Here is a 9,475-nt window from a genome sequence, read left to right as displayed (position 1 = left end):
CAAACACTGGACGTGAGCGCGTGCAGCCGCTGTGCACTGCAGCGCAGCGGTGGGCAGAATAAAGCCACTTCCGGATACACATTTCAAAATAAATGTATCTTCTTTGCGAAGAACAAAACATTGTGATCTGGTACACCTTCCCATACTAATGCCAGTGTTGTAGTGGTAGTTGATGAGCTGGGGGTACTACGTGGTAGATGAGTATGAAACCATGAAGGAAGTGGGTAAACGTCCGTTGTATTATTGTGTCACACAAAACTAATATGTCCAGGCTTGCGAGACATCATTATTTTGAAATAAAAGATGCTATACTCCTATCTGTTCCAGTGTGTTTCTGGCTGATAGGTGGGTATACTGTAAACTGCCAGAATAAGAGGTGGATCTACTCCGTATACCTGTCCATATACCCTCCACTACACCACTGACTAATGCTTACATAATGTGCCGACATTGGTATCTGGAAATAAGGACAGTATCTATATAAATTATGTTTTCCAATATAGTCAATATCTGAAACTTCTGATAAAAAATAAGGCAAATTGACCATGACAACTAAGTATTTCCACTTATAAGTTACATTACTGTCATTACATGATTATAACTTTTATTTATGTATTTATTTTTACAAATAATTATTGAGTTATGGGAAAAGTACAGTCTTATTTTCTAAATACACAAATATTTGATCATGTGTGTATTCAATGTGATGGTCTCGGGTAATATAACAACTGTAAAAGTCTCACTACAACAGAATCCCATTCATTCCATTGTAACTGGATGACAGGCCGTATTGTGCTGAGTGGGAAAACCCCAAACATTATTTCACATTAGCTTATTTCTACAGTTAAATATCATATCAATTTCACATTTACCCAAACGTGACAAATTCATACACTATATTTTGAAGGGCAATCACAACACTTCCGGTCTTACCCAAGGCAAAATCTGGCTAACTTTATATGAAGTTTCTCTTTTTACAATAGGCAGCCAGTCAGTACAAGGAGGACACTCAGCTCTCTCCCTCAAGGCAACTGTCACCAACAGGGGGTGGACACAATTACATGAACAAGTGCACAAATATAAGCACTCCATTCTTCCTGAAACATATATTTAGGCATTTTAAAAAAAATAATTTGTGTGTGGTATGTGGTAGGCCTAATTCATATGTTTTTTATAAATGTGTATAATGTTCTTTGTGGTATTGTTTTCATTCACTGTTGTTTTTCAGGTTAGAAACCGAGCAGTTCCTGAGGGTTTGTTTTTTTTATCATAACAGAACTGTAAAATATGTGCTTTTCTTCCTACTGTTGTTCTAGTGAATCACGGCCATGAGGCTGTTTTGTCTTTTAGCCATAAAACTTGAAGATAAAGATCTTCAGCACAGTTTGATGTGGTCTCCAAAAGTGATTCTTGGTTGGTAATCTATCACCACAACATTTAGCTGTTGTTTATTGTAATGCAAATCAAATGATTTGAATCCAAGCCACTGCCTGACTGATGCCACACACAATAGCATACAAAGCACAGAATGTGAGTGTTTAGACTGAGCGTCAGAGTTCATTCTCAGCCTTGAAATAGGCTGTGTTGTGAAGTTTCACCCAATAACAAAGATAACTCAAGGTCTTTTCACTGGCTTTTTCTCAGTGTCGTGTGGTCTTCGACAGTGTAGTTGAGAGATATGGAGAGAACCAACACGGACATGGAGATAACATGGTTTCATACTCAGGTCACATGAAATCTCCAAAAGCCTCTCGATTTTAAATAAAGTAAAACCATACCTTGATCACAATTTACTCCGTACATTATACTGTACCTTGGTACTCCCATACTTTAACTATTGTGTTGAAGTGTGGGGAAACACGTACCAGAGTACTATTAACCCATTAGTCATATTGCAGAAACGAGCAGTGCGTATCATTCATAAGGTTGGGTTTCTAGATCACACTCATGAATTGTTTATCCAGTCCAAGTTACTAAAATGTAATGATCTTGTAAAATATAATACAACTATAATCCTATATAAAGCTTTTAACAAATTATTACCAATTCATCTACAACACTTGTTTTCAATTCAGGAAAGAGCCCATAATCTGAGAGGATATGGAGACTTCACACTACCTAAAATTCGAACTACTCGTAAAAGCTTTTGTGTATCTGTACGAGGTGTGAAACTATGGAACAGTCTGGACGCACACCACAAGCAATGCCAAAATATTCACAGATTCAAACTTGTATACAAACATCTGGTCTGGTCACAATATATTTAATTGTTCTGTACTTCTAGTGTTTATGTTATGTATTTGTCATTTCCTTACCATTGCTGGTATTGTCTCTTACCATTGCTGATATTGTCTCTAACCATTGCTGGTATTGTCTCTTACCATTGCTGGTATTGTCTCTTACCATTGTTGGTATTGTCTCTTACCATTGCTGGTATTGTCTCTTACCATTGCTGGTATTGTCTCTTACCATTGCTGGTATTGTCTCTTATCATTGCTGGTATTGTCTCTTACCATTACTGGTATTTGTCATTTCCTTACCATTGCTGGTATTGTCTCTTACCATTGCTGGTATTGTCTCTTACCATTGCTGGTATTGTCTCTTATCATTGCTGGTATTGTCTCTTACCATTACTGGTATTTGTCATTTCCTTACCATTGCTGGTATTGACTCTAACCATTGCTGGTATTGTCTCTTATCATTGCTGGTATTGTCTCTTACCATTATTGGTATTTGTCTCTTACCATTGTTGGTACTGTTTATTCATTACCGTTGTTGGTAATTGTTGTTGCTATGTAACTCTAATGTGTTACCTATGGTAACTCCAATATGTGAATACTCAAACTGTTACTTTCTATGTTTAATATCGTGCACAACCTTGTATGAAATTAGTCGAAAGTTGTTGATAGCCCTGTGTCCCAGTGAAGCTGCTTTTTTGTTTAATATGTATTATGGGGGTAGGATTAAATAAGTTTTCCTCTTCCTACTCCCTTTCAGGCAACTATTTTGGTTTATTTTTATTTATTTTTTTCCCCCTTGTGAATGTTAGCAATATTTTATTTATTTTTTGTTGGAAACTATGATGGACAAGAGGTGACTTGTGCCCAATGTTTAATGTGTGCCTGAAATGAATAAATAAACAAACAAACAAACAAACAAAACATGGTGACAACTGGACTATTTCCATAACTTTTTATCCATCTGCTGAGGAAGATGACTGATTGTGTCTGAAGAAAAAAGAAAAAGAAAAAGCTCCCAAGTGCAACTTTTTAGACTTTATTCTAATCTTTTATTAGGAATCAGTTTTGTTTTGGTGTCATCTTCTCTTGGTGCACAGCACAGAAGAACAGATCAATACAATACTACACTAGTTGTCAGAAGAACTTTGACAGAAATTGGATTCCGCACAAGTAGGCTATGCATGAATATGTCTCCTGGTTATGTTAACACAGAATGTCATCTTTGGTAAGTGTCGATACGAGAAACTGGTAGATAAAACACAAATCTTCTATGTTAGATCTTTAATTTTCCATTGTATAGCAGCACAATATATTTTCATTCACAATCTGAAAAATCAAGCAATGTGATGATCCATATTTAAAGACAAACTTCATCATCAAGTTAAATAAGGATACATATGTGTTAAGCACAACCCTGAGTACTGAGTAAAGGTGAAAGTCAAAGTTAACATGACCACACTGAAGCAGAACATTCTTCAGATGCACAGTTATGATGAGGGTCTTTTTTAATGGAGTGGAGTTCCCAGAAAGAGAAAAACAGTGGGTGTGTCTGCTCTTTTAAGTAAAGATACGTGTGTGTGTTTGTTTGAAGAATGCAAGTGAACATCTTTGTGTATTTTTCAGTTATTTTGTGTCTCTCTATTTCCTGGAAACAAGGCTAAGACCTCATCCAAAAAACTCCACTTTGGTCTGAAGTTCAGGATCTCTCGTTATATTGGCAGCGACAACAGGGATAAAGATACCAAAAAGATTGCAGAGTAAGTTCTATAAGGGAGCACACATCACAATAAAAAGAAGATATAAAAACACAAAGTAATAAATACTTGAACATACCACTTAAAAAACAAAATATGTACAATACATACAAAACTGTTTTTGGACATGCTGTTCTCCAGCTGTCGAAAATCACACCTGAGGTAGACTTGTATAGATTTTTGACAAGACGAGTTCTGTCTTGGTCACACATTAGAAGCAATACAAACTACAAGAAATGACAAAACACTGTAACTTTAGCTAAATTCCTACATACATGGTAGATTAAACCTCATAGTACAGCAGCATAGTGCGCAATATGGCGAACTCAAGCACAAAATAGAGGCGTAATGATCTTTAAAGGTGCGATGTGTAGTCTATGACCAGATGTTCAGTTTAAACCATTTATAAAATGAACTTTATCAACAGTGTGAAGAAGAAATAGACATATGACATTATGTCAAAGATATCGATGTATTCTGTTGCTGAGATATCTACCAAAGTTAGCATGCTAACCATCTAGCCCGCCCTGTCTGGTTGTTACTGCTTGTAACTGGGTAGTGAGTCACTGTAGGATCTGGGATCTAGGTCTGCCAACACGAGAGGACGAAGAAGTAGTGCTGCCCCTTACAGAAGGAGCTACGCCGTTAGCAGTACGACATTTAGCAGCTTTACTCCTAAAACTTAAACGACCTACACCGGAACTGGATTCGGCCTTCGGCCGGACTAAATAACTACATCCCGGTTCAGATTACTCGCTCAGCAGAGATGGAGGGTGCATGATGCAGCCAGCTAGTTCCACGACTATGACTGGGATTTTTCATGCAGTCAGGTCTCCCTTATGGGGTCATCCCTATGCTTAACTCTCCATGGACTCCGGTTCCCAGTTTCCAGTGTCAATTGTGTGTCTAACTTTATGCAATCTAGTAAAAAGTCATTTAAATCATGAAATTCTGCTGAAATTAAAGGAACTACACATTGCACCTTTAATGATGACCAATACTGATGCTTTTAAACATCCTTTGTGCTGTGTAATCAGAGGGTTCGGTTAATCATTCCCCTTTTACATGAAAAAGCTAATCTACTACTCTAGTCATGCAGACACACTGAACATTATATTAACATGTCAATACACTGGATATATACAATAAAAACAATATCATGGTGACTTTTAACATGTAGCACCATCCCAGGGCTTTTTTTGTGAAAAACTTTTACTGTACTTCTTTGGTGAGTCAACTTTTCCTTTACCCGCTTTGTTGACATTTTATCTACTCCCATCTCCCCTAATGTCTTTCAGGATTGTTTCCAAGTGTGAGACAAGAAGGCGAGCTGTGTCCACCTTGACGCAGCTAGCTCAAAGAACCACTAGCCTGGTTCATTTTAAAAATCCACCTACGTACATCTAAAGCTCACTAATACTAATATTTCTTCTGGGAATATAAACAGACTCCAAAGTCTAAAAACTAAACAGTGCTATGGCTTCGCTAGCTAGCTAACTGGCTAATCTGTTGAGCTATCTCAGTGGCTAAGGCCATGTGGATGTCATGGTGTGCTACATAATAGCAACTTGAACTTTTTGAAATTATTCAGCTAGGATAGGGGTGGGCAATTCCGGTCCTGGAGAGCCACTGTCCTGCATGTTTTAGGCTTCTCCCTACCCTAACACACCTGAGTCTAACAATGATCAAACTGTGACAAGCATCAGCTGCTTGATAACGAACAAATCATTAGACTCAGGACCGGAATTGCTCACCCCTGAGTCTAGGCTACTACTTCCCTCTACAGTGTTTTGTTTTATGTAGCTGGGGAAAGTTTGTGCTGTCCCACTCCATTGTAGCTAGCCTATCTTGTAATGATATTACATTGCCTATGTTTTACCAAATGCAATGGCAAATACCTCCTATACCAAGAAATGCGATGCACATCATGCTAAAGACACAAAGTGTTAAAGGTACTTTAAGACATATAAGGTTGCCACAGTACTTGGCTCATTTGGCAGTTGATGCTCGGGATCTTCCAGCACCCCAAGACAGTAAATTCTTGAAAAACACATCCAAGACACTAGGTTAAAAAGATTTCCCTGAGTTATAAAAAAAAAAAAAGAAGTGAAATAAACTAAATGTAGGCTTAGGTCAATGAGTAAGCATTTTTCCATACACAGATAGAAAATGTAACACTGGAAGGCTATGTTTTTTTCTGTGCAGTGGCAATCCAGTGAAGGTGTAGATTTGTAAAATGACACTGTTATAAAAGTACACTGTCTGCAAACAATTACACGGTAATAGAATTGTCAGAATTCATCAAAAAAAGTTGTGACATACTGCACAGCATGTGTACAAAGGAAGCTTTGCAGGATCGAGTTGCATTGATATTGAGAAGGTACAAAGATGTTTCTAAATCGCAGCACAGGTAAATCAAAACATTAAAGCTTCCAAGTGTTCAGTCGGCCCTTCGGGGAGAGCAACTCTGAATAAATAGTTAATATAAAAAAGATCATATTTATATACATTCAGCCTCTTCACTAAAATGAGTGAAGGTAATTAAGTTAATAATAACTGAGCAAATACTGTTTAAGTGGAAAAAAAATCCCTGATGTGTAAACAGATTAATACTGTTTTACAATCAATATTGGTCTTGCATATAAGTACAAATAATGAAATGGCAACTTGTCATTAAGACGTAAATTTCATCACTACTGGGAACAACGTAGAAATTATTTTCAACTGGCATTGGTGTGGTGAAATGTTGATTTTAGTGGAATATAACATGTGAAAGTAGCTCTCCTCAACCCCAGTGGCAAGTGGAGGTTATGGCACTTGTGTTGTGACATTCACTTTTCACCCTGAATTATAATACCTATAATACCTGAAAATGTTTTCACATCAAAGCAGACACAAATACTTTCAGGGAAATATTTGGCAGCCTGAGATACGCTTTTTTTACATTCACATGTACGTCATGTTTAGAGTTTAGAAATAAAAAACAAAACAATGCTCATTTTTTGATGGTCGAACACATCATTACGGACATTTTTTGGGGGGGGGAATGAAGTTATTATTTAAAAAAAGGTCTGGATTTTCTTAGTCAAATTTTTATGAGAGAACATGTAATATTATTTAGGAAAAATAAAGTTGTATTTTACAAGAAAATAAGTCGTAATATTATGAGAATAAAGTCATAGTATTACATAAAACATGGGATGTAATGTTTGTCACAAAATTGTTATATTTTGAGGTTGTTAACTACAATTCTCTTCATTCTCTTAGATTAATGACTTCTCAAAATGTTTGATTCCCTTGTGGGAACAATATACTTAGATCTCACTGCAAAAGACGGGTACAATCTACAGTTATACCCTGTTTTTAGAGTGAGATCACTTAGTATAAAGGTATGGTTAGGTTTTGCTGTAAAACATTTTTTAACCAAATCCTCATCCTGAATCAAGACAGGGGTTTGGCTGATGTGGGTTTTTGAAGGCCAATACTGATATTTTAGGACAAACGCTGTAGCCACTTTTTTTTGTTAAAATGATCAACATCATGAACTTTGATTTTTTTGTTTTTTGCCAAGAAAGTCAGCAGGCAGACATGATATGTTGCAACACTTCACGGCATGCCAGTAAGCAAGCATGCACCAGACCAAAGCCTAAATACCCCACCCCTAAATTTAACTAAAAGGAAGGAGTCTCTGTCTGTCTGTCCTTTTCTCCACAACTGTTCATCTGATAGACTTCACACTTAGGGTTTGTTTGCTGATGACCCAAGGAAGTGCAGTGTAGTGGGTTATGTACACACTGTGTAGTGTATTGCCAGGCGGCCCCTATTAACTGCTACACCGCCCAACGGTAGGTGCAGCTCGCTCTCCGTTGTTTGATACAGGAGGCTACATCATGGATAGAAAATGAGACTTGCAGGCCGCTCAGCCCTGCTGGCAATTTTTCACACTGGCTACTCACGGTACTACAATGAGAAATCCCCCTGCGGCTCAAAAAAAAAATGTTTCCCATCTTCCTATAGACGTCTGTAAAACTGCTGATAGGGCACATCCCAACTGCAAACAAGGTTGACTACGACTCTTTCTATTGATAATTTTGAATTCATTGAGTTTATATTCGTAAAACTTATTTTAAGCCAAGAAAAGCAATTTAAAAATCAGTGACGTCATCCTAAAGTTGGGTGTGAGCGGACCGCATACCCCAGAAGCAAACCCGGAAGCTGGGAACTTTTTTTGGCATATGCGCCAGGCCATCAATTCTCATTGGGATGAGTGGTGCCATCTTGAGGTCCCGTATCCAGTATGAGCAAACTTAAACATATCAAGCATCAGCGAATTAACACTTTTTTCCCCCAGAAATAGCCTGGACCCAAATAGCTAGCTGTTAGCAACTGATGTGTATAGAAGAGAGCAACACATGAGGCCACGCCCCCATTCTGGTGAAAACAAACTGCCGGCTTTGACTGGCTGTAAAAATCCTGCCCTAATCTGTCCTGATTTCACCTATTTTACGTTAACACGCCTGGAAACCTCCTGCAATGGCTAACGTTAGTCAGGCAGACAGATATAATACGCTCAACAACGTAATATATAAAAAATGAAAGAGTTAGGAAACGTTTGTCCATACAGTTCACGGAGAAGAAGTGGGTCAACGAGCCCACTCAGTGTCCAGAGGTGACATCCCCACACATTTATTCCTACCTCATTGAATCACCAGGTAATGCAGAACTATGACAACAATCCCTTTCTCTGTCGTTTTAGTTTAGCTCTGTGAAACCACACAAGGTCCTGAGGTTAAATGAGGGTGGAAATGTCTTTCTCTCTTTCACAAACACTTACTGTCATCTTTCTGCCATCATTCTATCAATAAATATGTAAATGTTACTTGCATTTCCTCAAATGTGATCAGATTTATTTTTATAAACTGAGCACTCACTCCTGTTTTTCCAATAAGCGCCTATAGAACACTGAGGTCTTCTCCTTTGTTTTCACCTTTTACGTGACGTTGGGTTGCTCTCTTCTATACTCTAGATAGAGGACACAACTATGTATTGCTCAGGACCCAAGGAAGCGCAGAGTGTAGCGCGAAGATGATTGGATGAGCGGTTTTCGAGAAAGCTGCAAGCAGAAATACTGAGGGCATCTTTTATATGGGCACTGCACTAATGTTATAAATAGCACCTGTCTCTATTAAAACCACCATGCATGTTTTATAGATCATGCCGACATAGACTTATGACAGATATCTGCAAACCCATATATGAGTCAAGCCTACCCTGGTGCTTTAGGCCACGTTTTCAGTCACCCTGTATGTGCACAATGCTTTGAAGACGTGTAAACCAAAAAAAAGCCTCAGTTAACTGAGGCACACATTACGTCAGATCAGTCCAGGGACTTGATATCGGGTGCTACTACACGGCTGAACCAACAGTAAGTCTGATTGTTTCTGTCCAAAAGCTAAGACACTTATCCAAGGCAGTAAAACA

Source organism: Echiichthys vipera (assembly GCF_963691815.1).
Source record: "Echiichthys vipera genome assembly, chromosome: 13".
In the NCBI taxonomy this organism is placed as follows: Eukaryota; Metazoa; Chordata; class Actinopteri; order Perciformes; family Trachinidae; genus Echiichthys; species Echiichthys vipera.
Note: the sequence above shows the minus strand (reverse complement) of the source record.